Source organism: Arachis hypogaea, chromosome 9 (genome assembly GCF_003086295.3).
Source record: "Arachis hypogaea cultivar Tifrunner chromosome 9, arahy.Tifrunner.gnm2.J5K5, whole genome shotgun sequence".
In the NCBI taxonomy this organism is placed as follows: domain Eukaryota; kingdom Viridiplantae; phylum Streptophyta; class Magnoliopsida; order Fabales; family Fabaceae; genus Arachis; species Arachis hypogaea.
Window position 1 is genome coordinate 33,859,971 of NC_092044.1, and position 23,369 is coordinate 33,883,339.

The window sequence follows — 23,369 nt, forward strand, 5'->3', positions numbered from 1 at the left end:
GAATAGGATTGACACAATTTTGCCCTAGACCCTGGGTTGCTTCTTAATATCTCAAACAAGTAATCTCTCACATTAATGTACTGCTCCCTCTCATTGCCCATGATTCTCTCTCTTGCCTTTCTTACTGCTCTGTAAACCATTTTTGGATGTGCAGTGAGTGAGAATTCTTCTCCCAGAAAGTTAATAGCCTTACTTATCCTCATATGAGGCTGTGTACTCATTCTCTTCTCAACCTTCAAACTAATCCATTGTTGATCAGCCGCATTACTTCCTATGTCCCTTGCACATGTATGATCATTTTTGTAAGTCTTCACTTGGTAGCTGATGAGCGGATAATTTATACGCTTTTTGGCACTGTTTTTAGGTAGTTTTTAGTAGGATCTAGCTACTTTTAGGGATGTTTTCATTAGTTTTTATGCTAAATTCACATTTCTGGATTTTACTATGAGTTTGTGTATTTTTTTGTGATTTCAGATATTTTCTGGCTGAAATTGAGGGACCTGAGCAAAACTCTGATAAAAGGCTGTCAAATGACTGCTGATGCTGTTGGATTCTGACCTCCCTGCACTCGAAATGGATTTTATGGAGCTACAGAACTCCAAATGCCGCGCTCTTAACGGAGTTAAAAAGTAGACATCCATAGCTTTTCATCAATATATAATAGTCCATACTTTATTCGAGATTAGATGATGCAAACTGGCACTCAACGCCAGTTCCATGTTGCATTCTGGAGTCAAACGCCAGAAACACGTCACGAACCAGAGTTGAACGCCAAAAACACGTTACAACGTGGCGTTCAACTCCAAGAGAAGCCTCTGCACATGTAAAGCTCAAGCTCAGCCCAAGCACACACCAAGTGGGCCCCGAAAGTGAATTTTTGCATCAATCACTTACTTCTGTAAACCCTAGTAGCTAGTCTAGTATAAATAGGACATTTTACTATTGTATTAGACATCTTTGGATTATTTTTGGGTTACCTGATGATCCTTTGATCACGTTCATGGGGGCTGGCCATTCGGCCATGCCTGGACCATCACTTATGTATTTTCAACGGTGGAGTTTCTACACACCATAGATTAAGGGTGTGGAGCTCTGCTGTACCTCGAGTTTCAATGCAATTACTACTATTTTCTATTCAATTCAGTTTATTTCTATTCTAAGATATTCGTTGCACTTCACCATGACGAATGTGATGATCCGTGACACTCATCATCATTCTCACCTATGAACGCGTGACTGACAACCACTTCCGTTCTACCTTAGACCGAACGCATATCTCTTAGATTCCTTAATCAGAATCTTCGTGGTATAAGCTAGAATTGATGGCGGCATTCATGAGAATCCGAAAAGTCTAAACCTCTTCTGTGGTATTCTGAGTAGGATTCAAAGATTGAATGACTGTGACGAGCTTCAAACTCGCGATTGTTGGGCGTGATGACAAACGCAAAAGAATCAATGGATTCTATTCCGACATGATTGAGAACCGACAGATGATTAGCCGTGCTGTGACAGAGCATTTGGACCATTTTCACTGAGAGGATGGGATGTAGCCATTGACAACGGTGATGCCCTACATACAGCTTGCCATGGAAAGGAGTAAGAAGGATTGAAGGAAGGTAGTAGGAAAGCAGAGATCCAACAGGGACAAAGCATCTCCATACACTTATCTGAAATTCTCACCAATGATTTACATAAGTATTTCTATCTTTATTTTCTGTTTATTTATTATTATTATTCGAAAACTCCATAACCATTTATTATCCACCTAACTGAGATTTACAAGATGACCATAGCTTGCTTCATACCAACAATCTCCCTGAGATCGACCCTTACTCACGTAAGGTTTATTACTTGGACGACCCAGTGCATTTGCTGGTTAGTTGTGCGAAGTTGTGAAGAAAGTGCTGAGTTAGTAGATGTGCATACCAAGTTGAATGCCATTATTAGAGATCACAATTTCGTGCACCAAGTTTTTGGCGCCGTTGCCGGGGATTGTTCGAGTTTGAACAACTGACGGTTCATCTTGTTGCTCAGATTAGGTAATTTTCTTTTCAAAAATTTTTCAAAAATCTTTCAAAATTTTTTTTCTTTATTTTCGTTTTTCTAAAGATTAATTTTCAAAAAATCCAAAAAAATTAGAAAATAATAAAATCAAAAATATTTTGTGTTTCTTGTTTGAGTCTTGAGTCAATTTTTAAGTTTGGTGTCAATTGCATGTTTTAAAAGTGTTGCATTTTTTGAAAATTCATGCATGGTGTTCTTCATGATCTTCAAGTTGTTCTTGCTAAGTCTTCTTGTTTGATCTTGATATTTTCTTGTTTTGTATCTTTTGTTGTTTTTCATATGCATTTTTGCATTCATAATGTCTAGACATTAAAATTTTCTAAGTTTGGTGTCTTGCATGTTTTCTTTGCATAAAAAAATTTTTCAAAAATATGTTCTTGATGTTCATCATGATCTTCAAAGTGTTCTTGGTGTTCATCTTGACATTCATAGTGTTCTTGCATGCATCATAGGTTTTGATCCAAAAAATTTTCATGTTTTGGGTCATTTTTATGTTTTTCTCTCTCATCATTAAAAATTCAAAAATAAAAAAATATATCCTCCTTATTTTTCTCAAAATTTCGAAAATTTGAGTTAACTTAGTTAAAAATTAAAAAAAAAACTTAGCTATTTCTTATAAGTCAAGTCAAATTTTCAATTTTAAAAATCTTATCTTTTCAAAACTTTTTCAAAAATCAAATCTTTTTTCATTTTTCTTACTATTTTTTGAAAATTTTTAATTTGAATTTTAAAATCTTTTTCTTATCTTTAATTCATGATTTTCAAAAACTTCACTAACAATTAATGTGATTGATTCAAAAATTTGAAGTTTGTTACTTTCTTGTTAAGAAAGGTTCAATCTTTAAATTCTAGAATCATATCTTTTAGTTTCTTGTTAGTCAAGCAATTAATTTTAATTTTAAAAAATTAAACCTTTTCCAACTATATCTTTTTAATCATATCTTTTTATCATATCTTTTTAAATCATATCTTTTTCAAAAATTTGATTTCAAAATATCCCTTCTAACTTCTTATATTCTTATATTTTCAAAATTGATTTTCAAATCTTTTTCAACTAACTAATTGACTTTTTGTTTGTTTCTTATCTTTTTCAAAACCACCTAACTACTTTTCCTTCTTTAATTTTCGAAAATTTCTCACCCCTTTTTAAAATTCTTTTTTTATTAATTAATTATTTCAAATTTTAATTCTAATTTTATTTCTTCCTTTAATTTTCGAAAATCACTAACTTATTTTTCAAAATTAATTTTCAAAAACTCCTCGCTTTCATCTTCTTCTATTTATTTATTTATTTACTAACACTTCTCTTCATCTCAAGAATCTGAACCTATCTTCACCCTTGTGTTTGGATTCTTACCTTTTCCTTCTTCTATTCCCTTTTTCTTCTACTGGCATAAAGGAATCTCTCTACTGTGTTAAAGAGGATCTCTATTATTATTTTCTGTTCCCTTCTTTTTCATATGAGCAGGAGCAAGGACAAGAATATTCTTGTTGAAGCAGATCCTGAACCTGAAAGGACTCTGAAGAGAAAACTAAGAGAAGCTAAATTACAACAATCCAGAGACAATCTTACAAAAATTTTCGAAAAAGAAGAGGAGATGGCAGCCGAAAATAATAATGCAAGGAGGATGCTTGCTGATTACACTACACCTACTTCCAAGTTTGATGAAAGAAGCATCTCAATCCTTACCATTGGAGCAAACAATTTTGAGCTGAAACCTCAAATGGTTGCTCTAATGCAACAGAACTGCAAGTTCCATAGACTTTCATCAGAAGATCCCTACCAGTTTTTAACTGAGTTCTTGCAGATCTGTGAGACTGTTAAGACTAATGGAGTAGATCCTGAAGTCTACATGCTCATGCTTTTCCCTTTTCCTGTGAGAGACAGGGCTAGAACATGGTTGGACTCACAACTTAAAGATAGCCTGGACTCTTGGGATAAGCTGGTCGTGGCCTTCTTGGCTAAGTTCTTTCCTTCTCAAAAGCTGAGCAAGCTTAGAGTGGATGTCCAGACCTTCAAACAAAAAGATGGTGAATCCCTCTATGAAGCTTGGGAAAGATACAAGCAGATGACCAAAAGGTGTCCTTCTGACATGCTTTCAGAATGGACCATTCTAGATATATTCTATTATGGCCTATCTGAATTCTCTAAGATGTCACTAGACCATTCTGCAGGTGGATCTATTCACCTAAAGAAAATGCCTGCAGAAGCTCAAGAACTCATTGACATGGTTGCAAATAACCAGTTCATGTACACTTCTAAGAGGAATTCTATGAATAATGGGACGCCTCAGAGGAAGGGAGTTCTTGAGATTGATGCTCTGAATGCCATATTGGCTCAGAACAAAATGTTGATTCAGCAAGTCAACATGATTTCTCAAAGTCTAAATGGATGGCAAAATGCATCCAACAGTACTAAAGAGGCATCTTCTGAAGAAGAAGCTTATGATCCTGAGAATCCTGCAATAGCAGAGGTAAATTACATGGGTAAACCTTATGGAAACACCTATAATTCATCATGGAGAAATCATCCAAATTTCTCATGGAAGGATCAACAAAAGCCTCAACAAGGCTTTAATAATGGTGGAAGAAATAGGCTCAGCAATAACAAGCCTTTTCCATCATCTTCTCAGCAACAGACAGAGAAATCTGAACAGAGCACCCAAAACTTAGCAAATATAGTCTCTGATCTGTCTAAGGCCACTTTAAGTTTCATGAGTGAAACAAGGTCCTCCATCAAAAACTTGGAGGCACAAGTGGGCCAGCTGAGTAAGAAAATCACTGAAACTCCTCCTAGTACTCTCCCAAGCAATACTGAAGAGAATCCAAAAAGAGAGTGCAAAGCCATTGACATAATCAAAATGGCCGAACATGGAGAGGAAGGGGAGGACGTGAATCCCAACAAGGAAGACCTCATGGGATGTCTGATAAACCACTATTTCATGGTTCATCTTGTGCTCAATTGAGTGGTTTTTATCAACTATTTACCCATTTATTCATACTAATTGCATGTTTTATATTTTCCTTCCTGATTTTGTGCTATGATTGAAAACATGCTTCTTTGATCTTATATTTGCTTATTATTAATCCTCTCTTATTACCATTAGATGCCTTGATATGTGTGTTAAGTGTTTTCAGATATTATAGGGCAAGAATGGCTTGGAGGATGGAAAGGAAGCATGCAAAAGTGGAAGGAATACAAGAAGTTGAAGAAGTTGTTAAGCTATCCAGCCTGACCTCTTCGCACTCAAACGGCTATAACTTTAGCTACAGAAGTCCAAACGATGCAGTTCTAATTGCGTTGGAAAGCTAACGTTCGGGGCTTCGATTTGATATATAATATACCATAGTTGCCCTGACGATAGGAGACGCGAACGCGTGATCCACGCAGACGCATCGCATCTGCGAACTTTAATCCGCGCGGCCGCGTGGGCGATGCCTCCGGGTCACTTGGCCGCGACCTGTACGGACCAAAAAGTGCTGGAAGTGACTTCTGGGCTGTTTCTGACCCAGTTTTTGGCCTAGAGAACACAGATTAGAGGCTATAAAGTGGGGGAATGCATCCATTCATAATCATGCTCTCATAATTCACTTTTCATGTTTTAGATGTAGTTTTTAGAGAGAGAGAGGTTCTTTCATCTCTCTTAGGATTTAGGTAGAGTTTTTAGAAATTAGGATTTAGGACTTCTCTTAGTTTTAGGAGTGACTCTCGATCCCAGGTTCAATGTTCTTTGTATTTATTTTCAATGTTCCATGTTTGGATTGATTTTCTTAATTAATGTTATTTGAGGTATTTCAGTTTATGATTGTTTTATTTATGAATGCTTTTTATTTAATTTAGATAGTTTCCCTTTTGGCTTTGGTTAAATAATTGGTGACTCTAGAGTTATCAAACTTATTGTTGATTGAAAATTGGATTTCTTCATTTCATTAATTCATATTCCAATAACTCTAGCCTTTCCCAAGGAAAGACTAGGACTTGAGGATTCGAATTAATTCGTCCACTTAACTTACCTTCATAGTTAGAGGTTAACAAAGTGGGAGAAAAATCCAATTCTCATCACAATTGATAAGGATAACTAGGATAGGACTTCCAGTTCTTATACTTTGCCATGCGTTTATTTTACAGTTATTTATTTATTTTTATTGCTTTGAAAATATGTCTGTGCCCATTGCTCAAATTCCAAAACCCCAAAACACACTTTTTCATAACCAATAATAAGAACATACCTCCCTGCAATTCCTTGAGAAGACGACCTGAGGTTTAAATACTCGGTTATCAATTTTAAAGGGGTTTGTTACTTGTGACAACCAAAACGTTTGCACGAAGGGATTTCTGTTAGTTTAGAAGCTATATCTACAACGCGAATATTTTTATAAATTCTTTACTAGCAAAAATCCCTATGTCAAAATGGTGCCGTTGCCGGGGAATTGCAAACGTGTGCCTTATTATTGGTTATTGTAAATATTTTTCAAAAAAAAAATATTTTTCTTTTACTTGTTTATTTGTTTTCCCTCTTCCCTTCTATTTCTGATATCTACTATGAATTCTCACCCCTCTCCTTTGAGTTTGGTTCTGACTTTGTTGAAGGAAATAGAAACCACAGCAGGAATATGCATCAAGGTCAGACCAATCAAGGATGGATGGAGCCAAGAGGATCTTATCAACCCTTTAGGCAACAACACCCTCCAAGATATCACGGACAACGACCATTCTACAATGCATACACAGCTGAAAGATATGGTGGACAACCTTGTAACTACCAACAAGCCCCACCCTGTGCTCAGAGATCATCCTCTCGACATAATTTCGAACCACCACACTCACAAGCTTCCTTTCACCATTCACCTCCATATGACCCTAACCCGTATCCACCATACCAACCACCTTATGAGCCAAATGAACCATACACAAAACCACCACCTCAATATACACCATCTCCTTATCATTATCAAGATGAACCACCTTCCTACCATGAACCCTTTTTTCCAACAAATGAACCCCCCTATCCACCCCAAACCTCCGTGGAGAAAGCATTGGCCAGTCTAAACTCTACTATACAAGCTCTCGCCGCCCAAATCGGATTACCAAATCCCTTCAACAATCAACCCTCAAGCTCTAGTGCACTTTCTTTTCAACCACAGAATGATCTATTCATCCCATCACCACTATCCAGGGAAGAGCACCCACATCCATCAATCCAAGAGCAACATGATCCCACTGATACAATTGACATGGAACAAGAAAGAGAGGATCATCTTCGCGAATCCATACTTCATAAGGAGCTAGAGGAGGCACTAAAGGTGAAGGTAGTAGACACCCTTGAAGTTGACAGCGCGGTTGAAGAACTAGTGAAAGAAGACAACAAGGTGGATTTTGTGCTTAAAGGTGAAGAAATAGTTGGAAGGAAAATCATTGAGGACGAATACGATTGCGTACTTAAATACCTAGATCAAGAAAGAAATCGATTACCTTTCCAACGTTCGGACCTTCAAAGAACTCCCATGGTTTCATGTGGGAAATCTACTGAAGAATGTAGCAGGAAGGAGAAATTGGGCACTCCGGTGGATAGTGAGCAGCACGATTTGATATTGGAACAAGTGGAGGAAGCCAGAATTATTGAAGAAGAAGAGGAGGCAGTGGTTGAAGACTTAGGAGATACTGAACCTCCATGGAAAAGTCAAGTTATAGAGCATCCTTCAAAGACGTTTGAAGCTGATGTTGAGGAGGGTGTACAACCTCCAAAGTATATCATGGTTGAAGACTTTGAAGGAGACGATCAAGAGATGGATTCAATCATTAATGAATTCTTATCTACATTTGAATCCTCTCCCATTGGACTTGACATGGAGATTACAGAAGAAGAAGCACAACCTCCCTTGCCCTTGGTGAACACTGAAGAAGAGATTGAATTGGAAGAAATCCACCAAGAGGAAGAGGTTGATATTGAAGAAGATTGCCAAGAGGTGGAAGATGTCGAAGAAGAGCACAAGGGAGTGGAGCTTGCACGTTCATTAGAAACACCTTCCCCTAAGTTGCCATCATCATTCACAACATTCAAGTGGGTAAAATTCGTATCCCTTAGCTTTCTAATTCCACTTGAATATGGGCTACTGGAGACGGATGGTCAACTTAGAGCTCTCTGTGGCATTAAGAGTAAGAAGAAGATGGTCAGTGATAAGATTTATCCTGCAAGGTTCAACATGGTTCTGTGCTCAACATTTAAACGCAAAGGTTGGTGTAGAGCTCAACTGAATGGGTCTAGGAAGTTGTCTGGCTGCTTTAGTGAGAATTTAGATTGCCTGCCACCCAGTTGGAACACTAATGATCAACAAGAAGACGAGTGCAAAAGTACGGTTTGGGACCCCGGAATTCAGTCTAGCTATCAATACTCTTGAGGCCTTGTCACTTGCTTTAACTTGCTTGAAGGCTTTCTGTGCCTAGTTTGGGATCCCAGAGGCTATTGAAAGTACAAACATTGGTGGGGATTCCTGGATCAATACAAGCACAAGCCACCCTAGCAGGAAGCTCATCAAATGTCCAACTTAAGGACTATAACTAAAAGTGCTAGGTGGGAGACAACCCACCATGGTATGATTGTTCATTTTGCAATTTTAATTTTATTTAGTTTTGTTTGTTTTTGAGATTTATTTTATTTTATTGAACCTGGAACCATGCATAGCATTCACATTAAGCACTGCATTTGCATCTGCATATTGCATTAAAAAAATGGAAAAACACGCACGCGACGCGGCAGCGTCGCTGACGTGTCCGCGTCACTAGTGCGTTGGGAAGAAAAGAATTGAACAGAGAGTCACGCGAGAGCGTGGCTGGAGGCGCGCCTTTAGCATACTTTGACCCCACGCGACCGCGTCATGTGGAACTTTGGCCTCCACGCGACCGCGTCACCCACGCGGCCGCGTGCCATGAAAATCGACGTCAAAAAGGTGCATGGTCGAAAGTTGTGCTGGAATTGGGCTGGACTCGTGCTAGAAGCCCAAGCCCTCCCACGTGAACACGTGCCCCACGCGGTCGCGTAGTCTTTCAAAAATGGCCATCCACGCGATCGCGTCACCCACGCGACCGCGTCACCCAGATTTTTGGCAAAATAAGATTTTGAACAGAAAGTTGCGTGAGCGCGCGGCTGCCCTCGCGCCTGTAGCACGACTTCACTCACGCGACCGCGTGCCCCACGCGGCCGCGTCACTTGACAATAGTGCCAACCGCGCGAACGCGTCACTCACGCGTTCGCGTCGCCTGCGCCGCACATCTTATCCAGATCAGCCAAGATATCTTCTATTTTCTCCCCTAAATCTAAATATTTTGTTTTCATTCTTATTTCTTTCTTCCTTCCTTTCTTTTTCTTCTTTTTTCTTTTAATTGGTGTTGAAAATTTATTTGGGTCATTATTTCCCATATTTTGCTTATGGATTATTTGGGATTTGTTTAAACAATTATATATTATTATAAGGGTGCTTGCATGTTCTAATTAATATTTTCCATACCTTATTTAACATGCATGCTATGTGTTTGTGAAAACGCCCATATGGCATTTTGCACTATTTTTAGATTTCTTTTAAATCTACTACTCTAAATGCCTGCTTTTCACATAACCCCTTCTCTATTTTATTATTTAAATATAATTGCTTTTACAAATATATTATTAGTTTGGAAGACTTGGTAATCCAACTTGGACATTGAATGCTTGATCTATGCTATTCATGCCTTTGCCAGCATGCCAATAAACATCTTGCATTTAACTGTCATCACATGCACTTACTATATTTCCATTGATGACTTTTCACATGTAGTCATGACCATGTGTTAACATCATTTTTCTCTACTATGCATTGATTACCACCTTTCCCGCTCTCTTCCTTGCTGGATCCCCTAGCTTTACTTGTTACTTTCTTTTTCCCTTTTCAGGATGGCCACTAAAAAGGGTACAGAGAAAGCTACTCCCAAACCACCGGCAAGGAAAGGAACAAAGAGAGCACCAGCTGAGGAACCACAACCACCATCCACCTGCACATCTCAGCATGCACCGAGGACGGTGCAATCTTTAAGTGTGGGGAGGTCGATACCGATCTCCGCGGGTTAGTTAGTCCCTTCTCAACACCAATTTTTGTTTTTCATTGTTGCATTTGCATGTTTGATTGCATGTTTATTTTTTTATGCATATTTTACCACTTGGTTAAAGTAATATCTTCTTTTTCAAGTAATTTTTATAGTATTTCACTAATTTGAATAAAACTTTTTGAAAAACTTGTTTGAAGAAATATTATTTTGGAACATAGCTTAGAGCCCGAACACACAAAACCAGTGAGATTTTGAGCCTATTTGATTGGTTGCATTTTATCAACTAATATTTTATTTTTGGTGTGTGTTTTTCTCTCTAAAATTGTGATCTTTGTCTTTCTTAATTCTATATTTCCATTGTTTAATGTATGCATGCACTGATATGATTGAGGCCTTTGTTTCACTAAGCTTACATACCCATATGACCTTACCCTTTCATTATCCTTTGCAAACCAATTTGAGCCTAATATACCTATTTGTTCCTTACTTTAGCTCATTACTAACTCTAAGCGAAAAACAATAATGTCCTTAATTTGAATCCTTGGTTAGCTTAGACTAGTAAAAGTGCTCATGATTTAAGTGTGGGAAAATTGGGTTTGAAATTATTTGGTTTGAATAATTGGGTGTTGTATATTTTAGTGAAAATGTGAAAAATAATAGTTGAGCATATATTATTGCATTCAATACTTTAATCATATGCATTGAAAAAAAAGAGAAGAAAAGAGCAATTGATAAAAGGGGAAAAAATGCCCCAAAGTAAGTGTTGGTATTAATGCATATGTACTAAACTCAATGTTAGGATGCATGAACATGTGGAAAGCACAGTTAATGGGAAGTTAGATTTTGCATTTTAATTAAATGGATTGTCTTAAGTGGGAAGTTTATGTTAATTAAGGATTCAAATTTTAGTCCACTTGGCCAAATACAATCCTACCTTGACCCTAACCCCATTACAACCCTTAAAAGACCTCTTGATTTGTGTATTGGTGCATTAAATTTTTGTTGATTGTTAGATGAAGAGTAAGCTAGAGAAAGCAAGATTAGTAGAGAATTGAGAGAATTGACCCTAGACACTTGAGAGTTAGAGTGATATACACTACCAAGTAAGGGTTCAGCACTTAATTCTATGTTCCCTACTTTTATAAGCTATCTTCTTCTTGCAAGTTATTTGTGTTGTATTTTGTGATTTGAATTAGTGAAATCCAGTTCATATTTATTCTTGAAAGACTTATTTACTTTTAACCAAGTAGGTAGAATCATTTTTGCATGTAGTTGCATTCATATAGATAGGTTGCATTTCATACATTCTATCATTCCCCTTCACTCTTTTAGTTCCCTTGAGTTTAGCATGAGGACATGCTAATGTTTAAGTGTGGGGAGGTTGATAAACTACTATTTCATGGTTCATCTTGTGCTCAATTGAGTGGTTTTTATCAACTCTTTACCCATTTATTCATACTAATCGCATATTTTATATTTTCCTTCCTGATTTTGTGCTATGATTTGAAAACATGCTTCTTTGATCTTATATTTGCTTATTATTAATCCTCTCTTATTACCATTAGATGCCTTGATATGTGTGTTAAGTGTTTTCAGATATTATAGAGCAGGAATGGCTTGGAGGATGGAAAGGAAGCATGCAAAAGTGGAAGGAATACAAGAAGTTGAAGAAGTTGTTAAGCTGTCCAGCCTGACCTCTTCGCACTCAAACGGCTATAACTTTAGCTACAGAAATCCAAATGACGCGGTTCTAGTTGCGTTGAAAACATGCCTCCGGGTCACTTGGCCGCGACCTGTACGGACCAAAAAGTGCTGGAAGTGACTTCTGGGCTGTTTCTGACCCAGTTTTTGGCCTAGAGAACACAGATTAGAGGCTATAAAGTGGGGGAATGCATCCATTCATAATCATGCTCTCATAATTCACTTTTCATGTTTTAGATGTAGTTTTTAGAGAGAGAGGTTTTTTCCTCTCTCTTAGAATTTAGGTAGAGTTTTTAGAAATTAGGATTTAGGACTTCTCTTAGTTTTAGGAGTGACTCTCGATCCCAGGTTCAATGTTCTTTGTATTTATTTATTTTCAATGTTCCATGTTTGGATTGATTTTCTTAATTAATGTTATTTGAGGTATTTCAGTTTATGATTGTTTTATTTATGAATGCTTTTTATTTAATTTAAATAGTTTCCCTTTTGGCTTTGGTTAAATAATTGGTGACTCTAAAGTTATCAAACTCATTGTTGATTGAAAATTGGACTTTTTCATTTCATTAATTCATATTCCAATAACTCTAGCCTTTCCCAAGGAAAGACTAGGACTTGAGGATTCGAATTAATTCGTCCACTTAACTTACCTTCATAGTTAGAGGTTAACAAAGCGGGAGAAAAATCCAATTCTCATCACAATTGATAAGGATAACTAGGATAGGACTTCTAGTTCTTATACTTTGCCATGCATTTATTTTACAGTTATTTATTTATTTTTATTGCTTTGAAAATATGTCTGTGCCCATTGCCCAAATTCCAAAACCCCAAAACACACTTTTTCATAACCAATAATAAGAACATACCTCCCTGCAATTCCTTGAGAAGACGACCCGAGGTTTAAATACTCAGTTATCAATTTTAAAGGGGTTTGTTACTTGTGACAATCAAAACGTTTGCACGAAGGGATTTCTGTTAGTTTAGAAGCTATATCTACAACGCGAATATTTTTATAAATTCTTTACTAGCAAAAATCCTAACGTCAACGTCTCTCAGGCAAGAAGGAGTTCCCCATTGAGGACCTAAAGGAATCTGAGGCTCATATAGAGACCATAGAAATCCCATTAAACCTCCTTCTGCCATTCATGAGCTCTGAAAACTATTCTTCCTCTGAAGAGGATGAAGATGTAAATGGAGAGCAAGTTGCTCAATATCTAGGAGCCATCATGAAACTGAATGCCAAGTTGTTTGGTAATGAAACTTCGGAAGGTGAACCTCCCTTGCTCATTAGTGAACTAGATACTTGGGTTCAGCAAACTCTACCTCAAAAGAGACAAGATCCTGGTAAATTCTTAATACCCTGTACCATAGGCACCATGACCTTTGAGAAGGCTCTATGTGACCTAGGGTCATGCATAAATCTTATGCCACTCTCTGTAATGGAGAAACTAGGAATCATTGAGGTACAGCCTGCCATATTCTCATTACAAATGGCAGACAAGTCAGTAAGACAAGCTTATGGATTGGTAGAGGACGTGTTGGTAAAGGTTGAAGGCCTTTACATTCTTGTTGATTTCATAATCTTAGACACTAGGAAGGAGGAGGATGAATGCATCATCCTTGAAAAACCTCTCCTAGCCACAGCAGGAGCTGTGATAGATGTTAACAGAAGAGAATTAGTCCTTCAATTGAATAGGGACTACCTTGGGTTTAAGACCTAAAGGTGTTCTTCTGTATACATGGAGAGGAAGCATGAAAAGCTTCTCTCAGTACAGAGTCAAACAAAGCCCCCACAATCAAACTCTAAGTTTGGTGTTGAGAGGCCACAGCCAAACTCTAAGTTTGGTGTTGGGAGTCTACAACATTGACCTGATCACCTGTGAGGCTCCATGAGAGCCCACTGTCAAGCTAGTGATATTAAAGAAGCGCTCATTATGAGGCAACCCAATTTTTTATATATCTAATTTTATTTTTCTTTTATTGTTCTTTTATGTTTTATTAGGTTCATGATCATGTGGAGTCACAAAATAAATACTAAAATTAAAAACAGAATCAAAAACAGCAGAAGAAAAAGCACACCCTGGAGGAAGGGCTTACTGGCGTTTAAACGCCAGTAAGGAGCATCTCCCTGGTGTTCACTACTAGAACAGAGCATGGATCTGGCGTTGAACACCAGAAACATGCAGCAATCTGGCGTTTAAACGCCAGGATTGCACACTGAGGAAAGCTGGCATTCAACGCCAGAAACATGCTGCAGACTGGCGTTGAACACCCAAAACAAGCATAAAGCTGGCGTTTAACGCCAGAAACAAGCATCAATCTGGCGTTATACGCCAAGATTGCATGCAGAGGGTGTTTTACACGCCCAATTGGTGCAGGGATGTTAAATCCTTGACACCTCAGGATCTGTGGATCCCACAGGATCCCCACCTACCTCAACTCACCTTCTCTCTTCTTCACCAATCACCTCAATCTCTTTTCCTTATCACCTCTTCACCACTCACATCCATCCATCCTTTCCACCCAAACCCACCCTAAATGGCCAAAACACAAACCTCTCTCCCTCTCCTCCATCTCTTCCTCTTCTTCTTCTATTCTATCTTCTCTTTGCTCGAGGGCGAGCAATATTCTAAGTTTGGTATGGTAAAAGCATAGCTTTTTTGTTTTTCCATAACCACCTATGGCACCTAAGGCCGGAGAAACCTCGAGAAAAGGAAAAGGGAAGGCAATTGCTTCCACTTTTGAGTCATGGGATATGGGGAGATTCATCTCGAGGGTCCATAGCTCAGTAGTAGAGCATTTGACTGCAAATCAAGAGATCTCTGAGATACCTCAGGGGATACATTTTCCTCCACACAATTCTTAGGAGCAACCAAGGATAGGAGCACCAAAATCACTAGGGATCAAGCAACAAAGGCAAAGAATAGACATAGAGGAACTCAAGGACATTATTAGTCCTTCAAGAAGAAGGCACCACCATCACTAAGGTGGACTCATTTCTTGTTCTCATTTCTCTGTTTTTTCATTTTTTATGCTATATGTTTGTTTATGTTTTGTGTATCTACTTCATGATCATTAGTATTTAGTAGCTATGTCTTAAGGCTATGAATAATTCCATGAATCCTTCACCTCTCTTAAATGAAAAATGTTTTTAATACAAACGAACAAGAAGTACATGAGTTTCAAATTCATCCTTGAATTTAGTTTAATTATATTGGTATGGTGACAATACTTTTTGTTTTCTGAATGAATGCTTGAACATTGCATATTTTTTATCTTGTTGTTTATGAATGTTAAAATTGTTGGCTCTTGAAAGAATGATGAACAAAGAGAAATGTTACTGATAATCTGAAAAATCATAAATCTGATTCTTGAAGCAAGAAAAAGCAGTGAATAGCAAAAGCTTGCGAAAAAAATTTGGCGAAAAAAATTAGAAAGAAAAAGAAAAAGCAAGCAGAAAAAGCCAATAGCCCTTAAAACCAAAAGGCAAGGGTAAAAAGGATCCAAGGCTTTGAGCATCAATGGATAGGTGGGCCCAAGGAAATAAAATTCAGGCCTAAGCGGCTAAATCAAGCTGTCCCTAACCATGTGCTTGTGGCATGTAGGTCCAAGTGAAAAGCTTGAGACTGAGTGGTTAAAGTCGTGATCCAAAGGAAAAAGAGTGTGCTTAAGAACCGTGGACACCTCTAACTGGGGACTTTAGCAAAGCTGAGTCACAATCTGAAAAGGTTCACCCAGTCATGTGTCTGTGGCATTTATGTATCCGGTGGTAATACTGGGAAACAAAATGCTTAGGGCCACGGCCAAGACTCATAAAAGTAGCTGTGTTCAAGAATCAACATACTTAACTAGGAGAATCAATAACACTATCTGAAATTCTAAGTTCCTATAGATGCCAATCATTCTAAACTTCAAAGGAAAAAGTGAGATGCCAAAACTGTTCAAAAGCAAAAAGCTACAAGTCCCGCTCATCTAATTAGAATTAATATTCATTGATATTTTGGAATTTATAGTATATTCTCTTCTTTTATCCTATTTGATTTTCAGTTGCTTGGGGACAAGCAACAATTTAAGTTTGGTGTTGTGATGAGCGGATAATTTATACGCTTTTTGGCACTGTTTTTAGGTAGTTTTTAGTAGGATCTAGCTACTTTTAGGGATGTTTTCATTAGTTTTTATGATAAATTCATATTTCTGGATTTTACTATGAGTTTGTGTGTTTTTTTATGATTTCAGGTATTTTCTGGCTGAAATTGAGAGACCTGAGCAAAACTCTGATAAAAGGCTGTCAAAGGACTGCTAATGCTGTTGGATTCTGACCTCCCTGCACTCGAAATGGATTTTATGGAGCTACAGAACTCCAAATGCCGCGCTCTTAACGGCGTTGAAAAGTAGACATCCATAACTTTTCAGCAATATATAATAGTCCATACTTTATTCGAGATTAGATGACGCAAACTGGCGCTCAACGCCAGTTCCATGTTGCATTCTGGAGTCAAACGCCAGAAACACGTCACGAACCAGAGTTGAACGCCAAAAACACGTTACAACATGGCGTTCAACTCCAAGAGAAGTCTCTGCACGTGTAAAGCTCAAGCCCAGCCCAAGCACACACCAAGTGGGCCCCGGAAGTGGATTTTTGCATCAATCACTTACTTCTGTAAACCCCAGTAGCTAGTCTAGTATAAATAGGATATTTTACTATTGTATTAGACATCTTTGGATTATTTTTGGATTACCTGATGATCCTTTGATCACGTTCATGGGGGCTAGCCATTTGGCCATGCCTGGACCATCACTTATGTATTTTCAACGGTGGAGTTTCTACACACCATAGATTAAGGGTGTGGAGCTCTGCTGTACCTCGAGTTTCAATGCAATTACTACTATTTTCTATTCAATTCAGTTTATTCCTGTTCTAAGATGTTCGTTGCACTTCACCATGACGAATGTGATTATCCGTGACACTCATCATCATTTTCACCTATGAACGCGTGACTGACAACCACTTCCGTTCTACCTTAGACCGAACGCATATCTCTTAGATTCCTTAATCAGAATCTTTGTGGTATAACCTAGAATTGATGGCGGCATTCATGAGAATCCGAAAAGTCTAAACCTTGTCTGTGGTATTCCGAGTAGGATTCAGGGATTGAATGACTGTGACGAGCTTCAAACTCGCGATTGTTGGGCGTGATGACAAATGCAAAAGAATCAATGGATTCTATTCCGACATGATTGAGAACCGACAGATGATTAGCCATGCTGTGACAGAGCATTTGGACCATTTTCACTGAGAGGATGGGATGTAGCCATTGACAACGGTGATGCCCTACATACAGCTTGCCATGGAAAGGAGTAAGAAGGATTGAAGGAAGGTAGTAGGAAAGCAGAGATCCAACAGGGACAAAGCATCTCCATACACTTATCTGAAATTCTCACCAATGATTTACATAAGTATTTCTATCTTTATTTTCTGTTTATTTATTATTATTATTCGAAAACTCCATAACCATTTATTATCCGCCTAACTGAGATTTACAAGATGACCATAACTTGCTTCATACCAACAATCTCTGTAGGATCGACCCTTACTCACGTAAGGTTTATTACTTGGACGACCCAGTGCACTTGCTGGTTAGTTGTGCGAAGTTTTGAAGAAAGTGCTGAGTTAGTAGATGCGCATACCAAGTTGAATGCCATTATTAGAGATCACAATTTCGTGCACCAGTAGCATTGCAGAGATTTGTTGTATGATAAATGAACCACCCATGGACACTCATCATCCATGCATCCCACCCTAACTCTCTCTTTGTCATTCTTAATCCACCTAAGCTCCCTACCCTCAACAATGAATGAGCCGTTCACAACTTTCTTAAATCTCTTTATGGTGGCAAACATAGTCTCTAACTCAAACCTCCCCTCTCCAAAGGCATAATCATCATCAAACTCAGGGAATTTATACTTGCTAGATTCATCATCTGATGATATAGGTGTATGTAAATTCTCAGATTCATAATCATATACCGAATCATCATCGTCATCTTGGACTTCCCTCACATAGAACCTAACATTTTAGTCTCTGTTGGGTTGTGGATCTATGTTGGGTTGCACATTAGGACCAGGCCCAACATTAGTTTTGGCCTACTGCTCATTGGGCCCTATCCTGGCCTGTTGTCTTCTAGTATATTAGATGCACCTAATCCACTACTTTGTCCCTGCTTCTTCCACGTCTTCCTGTTTCTTTTAGTACCTGTCTTCTTTGCAGCTGGCTTCTTTGGAGACACAACTTTTTTTCCTTCATTACTCTTTGCCTTTTGCTACCATTGTCATCAGCACTGTTATCATCTTCATCACTGTCACTTTTAAACCCGGGTGGTGGAGGTTTGTAGGGCTCATCCTTTGTACTCTCGTACCCATCATCAGATGACGAACTCTGAAGATCCACCAAAACCTCTTCTGCGACAGGACTGTTACTTTGGTTTCCAGCATCCTCCACAATCTCAGGCTCATCAACAGGGTGATCAAAGTATAGGTAAAACTCGTCCGTTTCTGTATTCTTCATTTTATTCTCTTGCATTGTATTAATCCTTGCATCCCCTGTCAAAATATGCAGCCCAGACTCAACATCACCATTCCTTAGATCATACCAATAAACTGTCTTGTATGATTGGTACCCCAAGCCCTTGAATAGTGTGATCAAGTCTTTGAAATTCACAAAATTCATGTCAATTTCGAAAAACTTCTCTACCTTCCCATTTTTATAAACCAGAGTGCCATTACTTTCTCTCACAAAATTACCTCCATGGTGAAAAATAAGCACCACAAACACATCAATAATCTGAAAAATAAAAAACAAAAACAAAAAATAATGATCAAGAAGTACTCTTTTCACATATCAAAAAGTAATGTCCTTCAAAAGATAGAAACAAAAATCACCTCAGAAGCTTTCTTTGCCCTAACAGTTAATCAATTTCAAAGAAAAAACTCCAATACTTTTTTGACAACACTATCAACATGCACGTTCAGTCCTTTCACAATACAGTTCATACTTGCATAAGCATTGAATCTAACGATCCACTAACTAATCAACACAACTAATTCTTACCTTCGGTGACGAACACAGCGACAAAGACAACAATGGAGCGTTCTCCCTCTTCCACAGCCACTGCACACCGCAACCATCTTAGCCTGGGTAGTGGTTTTTTTGGAGGGAAAAATAGAGTATAGTGATCATTGGTATTCTTACGGTTTAATGTAATTCAGTAAGAATGGTATGGGTGTAATGGGTATTGTATACAACTTAAGGGATGAGAGTGTATGTAAGGGGTCAAACGCGAAACGACGTAGTTTTTAGGTTGAGGGACTTATTTGTCCAATTTTTGAAAGTATCCATCCACTCATCAGTCCACGTGTCAATCCGTGATGGCAAATCATCAAAACGGGAACCACGTCAGATTTTTCTATTGGGTCTGACAGAGGCATTTGGAAGGAGGGACTCATCCGTCCAAGTTTTGTGAAGGTTAAGAATTTAAAAGTATTTTCAAATGATCAGGGATGAAAATGCCTACGGGACAAAAGATCAAAGACCTATTTATCATTTTCTCTAAATTTTATCTATCCATGTAGAAGGATAGGTGTCGAGAGAAAAGAGAACTAAAAAATCTATAAAAATAGAAGTAACATGGCCTGAAGAGTTGGGCCTACAAAAACTGAAAAAGTTTGTACATTGTAATAAACTAATTATCGACCCATGTGTTTTTAGATTTTTTTCTAATGATTCTCATCACCATTTCCTAATGAGATGTTTATTTGCAATCATATTTAAAAATAAATTAAGTGGATACGAATTTATTTTTTTATAAAGATCGCCTCGCTTCAATTGCATGTAGAAAAATCAATGCACTAAAATGTTGAATTTTAATGATATACTGAAGTCATTTATTGTTTGTTATATTAATTTTGTGTTTGGAATTTTATTATTGGCGAATATTATATTTGTACCTTATACAAAATTAGATGATATTATTAGTGAAAAATTAAGTATTAAATATCTATACATTAGTGTTTTTCAGTATAAATTAATTATTTTGTAGTTTTCTACTGTTATTGTGTTGCTAGCAAAAGAAAAATAATAATATTTTAATAGATTTATAAGTAGATTTTAACCTTAATTAGATAATATTTTCGATTAGGTTGTGATAAATAAATAAAGTAATATGAGTAGGAAATAATATCATTTTCAGTATAATATGTTGTAGATTGACCTAATTTATATTGTTATTGTAATTTAATTTTTTTAATACGATTACAAATAAATTTTATTAAAAAATAGTGGTGAATTAGCAATAAATTAAAAAACATGTGAATTTATTATTACAAGCTTTTTTAGTTTTTGTGGGCTCTAACTTTTCAGATCTTGTTACGTCTAATTTTGTAAATTTTTAGTTTTTTTTTTCTCTATTTAACATCTATCCTTCTCTTCTATATGTATAGATAAAATTTGAAATCTACACCGTAACATTAGCCTTAGTATAATAATACATTCAACAATGTTAGAAAACAAAGAGGATATTAGCCAAAAATAAGCCAAATATTTTTGGGTGAATCTAAAACCTCTACGTAAATAGTGGTTATGCTAGGCATTAGGATATTTCTTTTCTTTGTAAATTGGATGGTTCTAAATCTATTTTTTGATTTATCGTGTTTAGGCATTTGGAAGGAAAAGAGGGTAAAGAGACGGAAGTTAATTGAATTAGTTTCTGTGATTCACGTTGCAATGATACTGAACGTATCTCCTCCTAATTTGAATGTGGTGAAATATTTAATAACCAATATTTTAAATCATAAATAAATAAATTAATATACATGGATGTTTCTTCTGTTAAGTATTAGAATGTTTCTTTTTCATACTAAATAGATGTTCTTTTATATATATTTTAAATATTTTTGTATTGCAAATGTGAATATCTTTATTTTTTTAAGAATTTCATAGTTTTTTAAGAATTTCTCTTCTTCATTCTTTCATTTCCAAAGTTTGATGAAAGCTTCTCTAAATTCGAATCTGAACCCGAATTTCTTGGCTTGGAACGAACAATGGCTGTTCAAGGTGAAGGACCTTCTAGATTCGATTCTGTTTCGTCGATCAGGTGAAATCTACACACTATTTCTCAGTGTGTGCCAGAAAGCCTCTTTGGTTGATGGTATCATAGTGAATACCTTCAATGATTTGGAACCAGAGACCATGAGAGCTTTACAAAACGGTTCTCATCCTTCTCATTCTATTTTTTCGATTGGACTCATTGTTGCTCAACCCAACCAAAACCAAGATGAGAATATTTATGAATGTGTTGCATGGTTGAACCGTCTGTCATCGAAATTTGTATTGTATATATGTTTCAGAAGTGGTGGAACACTCTCTCAGAAGCAAGTGAATGAGATAGCATTTGAATTGGAATTGAGTAGACACAAATTCTTGTGGAGATTTTTAGAGGTAGATAAATTAATATGGAAGAGAAGATGAAGATTTTTATAAACTTTAATTAGGTTTACTTAATCAGTTTAAAATTTTTTAAATTTTAAATTTAAAAATTTAAAATTAATTATTAATAATTATAATTAATTGAGTTGTTCATTTTTGGTTGATTAGACATTTGGTTGCTTATACTTTTCCTAATACATTTTAAAAGAAGCTTTCAAGTTCCCTATGCCAAAAATTTAAAAATATAAAAAATATTCATCTCAGAAATGCGTCAAAAGTAAAACGTGTGTTTTAGTATCAATATTTAAAAGTGAATATATTTAACTAGTCAAACATTTTTCAAAGCAGTTTTTATCTTAAAAAACAATGGCGCAGATACAAAAAAAATATTTATCCTTTCTACACATTTCAAGGAACAAAAAGATGGAAACGAAATAAAAATTTTGAATAAATCTTTACCCCTCTCTCTCTCTCTCTCTCTCTCTCTCTCTCTATATATATATATATATATATATATATATATATATATATATATATATATATATATATAATCTAAAATCATAAAAGGCAAAAAAATGAAAAAAAAAAGAAGTGCAAATTTTCTTTAAACTTTCTTCTAATTATTCATTCACTTTTATAACTCTTCTAACTTAAAAAAGATTTCATAATTATAACCTAAACAGCTTAATTTTTAAATCCTGATCCAAATTACACACTTATAATTGTGACAACAATTCACATCTATCAGAAAAACATCATAAAACTACACATAAATATGATAGTTTATTTTCAATCTGAAATTGTTAAATTTTTAAACTTCTCATTATACCTGAGAAACTAACCCTTTACATGAAACTAAACTCATAACTAAATTTAATCTAAACAAAATTATTCGAAAAGCAAAAAGTCTCAACTGCGACTAAAATCTAAATCATTAGGTATTCGATAATAATAATAATAATGGAACCTAGATATTAATATATAGGGTCAACTAACATAAAATTATCGCTGTATTACGGGGCAAATAACCTAAAGAAATAAAATGACAATGGTATTTATGTAGATTTTCTAAAATAAAAAACGTTACATAAAAGTTTTGATACGTAATTTTATGTAAATCGAATTAGAATATATCAATTTAAGGGCATAAGTGGTAAATCGAATAAGTGGTAAATCAAATGAAATAAATTTAATTTAATAGTGATTTGAAACACACTCATTGTAATTCGAATTTAGGTGTTTTAAATTATAGATTGTTGTATTGCCCATTGTAAATCAATATAAGTGGTTTCGAATTAGGTAAATGTACTACTTCAATTTACATGAGAAGTTCGTGGCTTTGTAATCGAGGTAGGCTGGTTCGATTTAGTGGGGATAAGTCTATATAAACATAATGTAATTAAATACTTAAATCTTAGAGTTTAATTGTTAATATAATTTAGTTTGTTCATTTTCTAACTTAAAAGAATTTGTTTTGTCGTTCTGCAGCCACATTGATATATTAGTAGGATAAAGAGGTAACATGGTATGTCCTTTGACGATAGGATCATACGTATCTACAGATGGTCAGATTAACTCATTTTGCAAAGCTCAACGACCACTAATTTAGGTTGGATGAGACACTGGTTAGTGTATTTGTTGAGTAGTGGAGGTCTGAGACTCATACTTTTCACATCCTATTTGGGGAGTGCACGATTATGCTTTAGGATATTGCATACCACTTAGGCCTCCCTATCGACGGACATTACGTGAGTGGTTGCCTGATGGATTTTAAAGTGTTCATTGAAGGAGCACGAAATGTATAAGATTGGTTTTAGGAATTGTTGGGTATGTTGCCTTCGACGAATTGCATTAACAAATTCACTGTAAAGTGTACTTGGATGCGGCAGATATTCATCCACCTACCTCATGACATAGACGAGGAGCGAGACGGTTAGGAGGTACGTGATGACATACATCATGATGCTATTATTCACATAGCTTTTTGGTGACAAATTCAGTACACGAATAATAATAATAATAATAATAATAATAATAATAATAATA

General features: G+C 36.3%; 1 non-coding gene across 1 annotated transcript; it reads right to left on the reverse strand.

The window, feature by feature from the left end:
• Positions 1 to 4,055: 4,055 nt before the first annotated feature.
• Positions 4,056 to 4,163, reverse strand: LOC112714223 (small nucleolar RNA R71). The gene has a single exon (XR_003159176.1). It is a non-coding gene; the product is annotated as a small nucleolar RNA R71 (small nucleolar RNA).
• Positions 4,164 to 23,369: the final 19,206 nt, after the last annotated feature.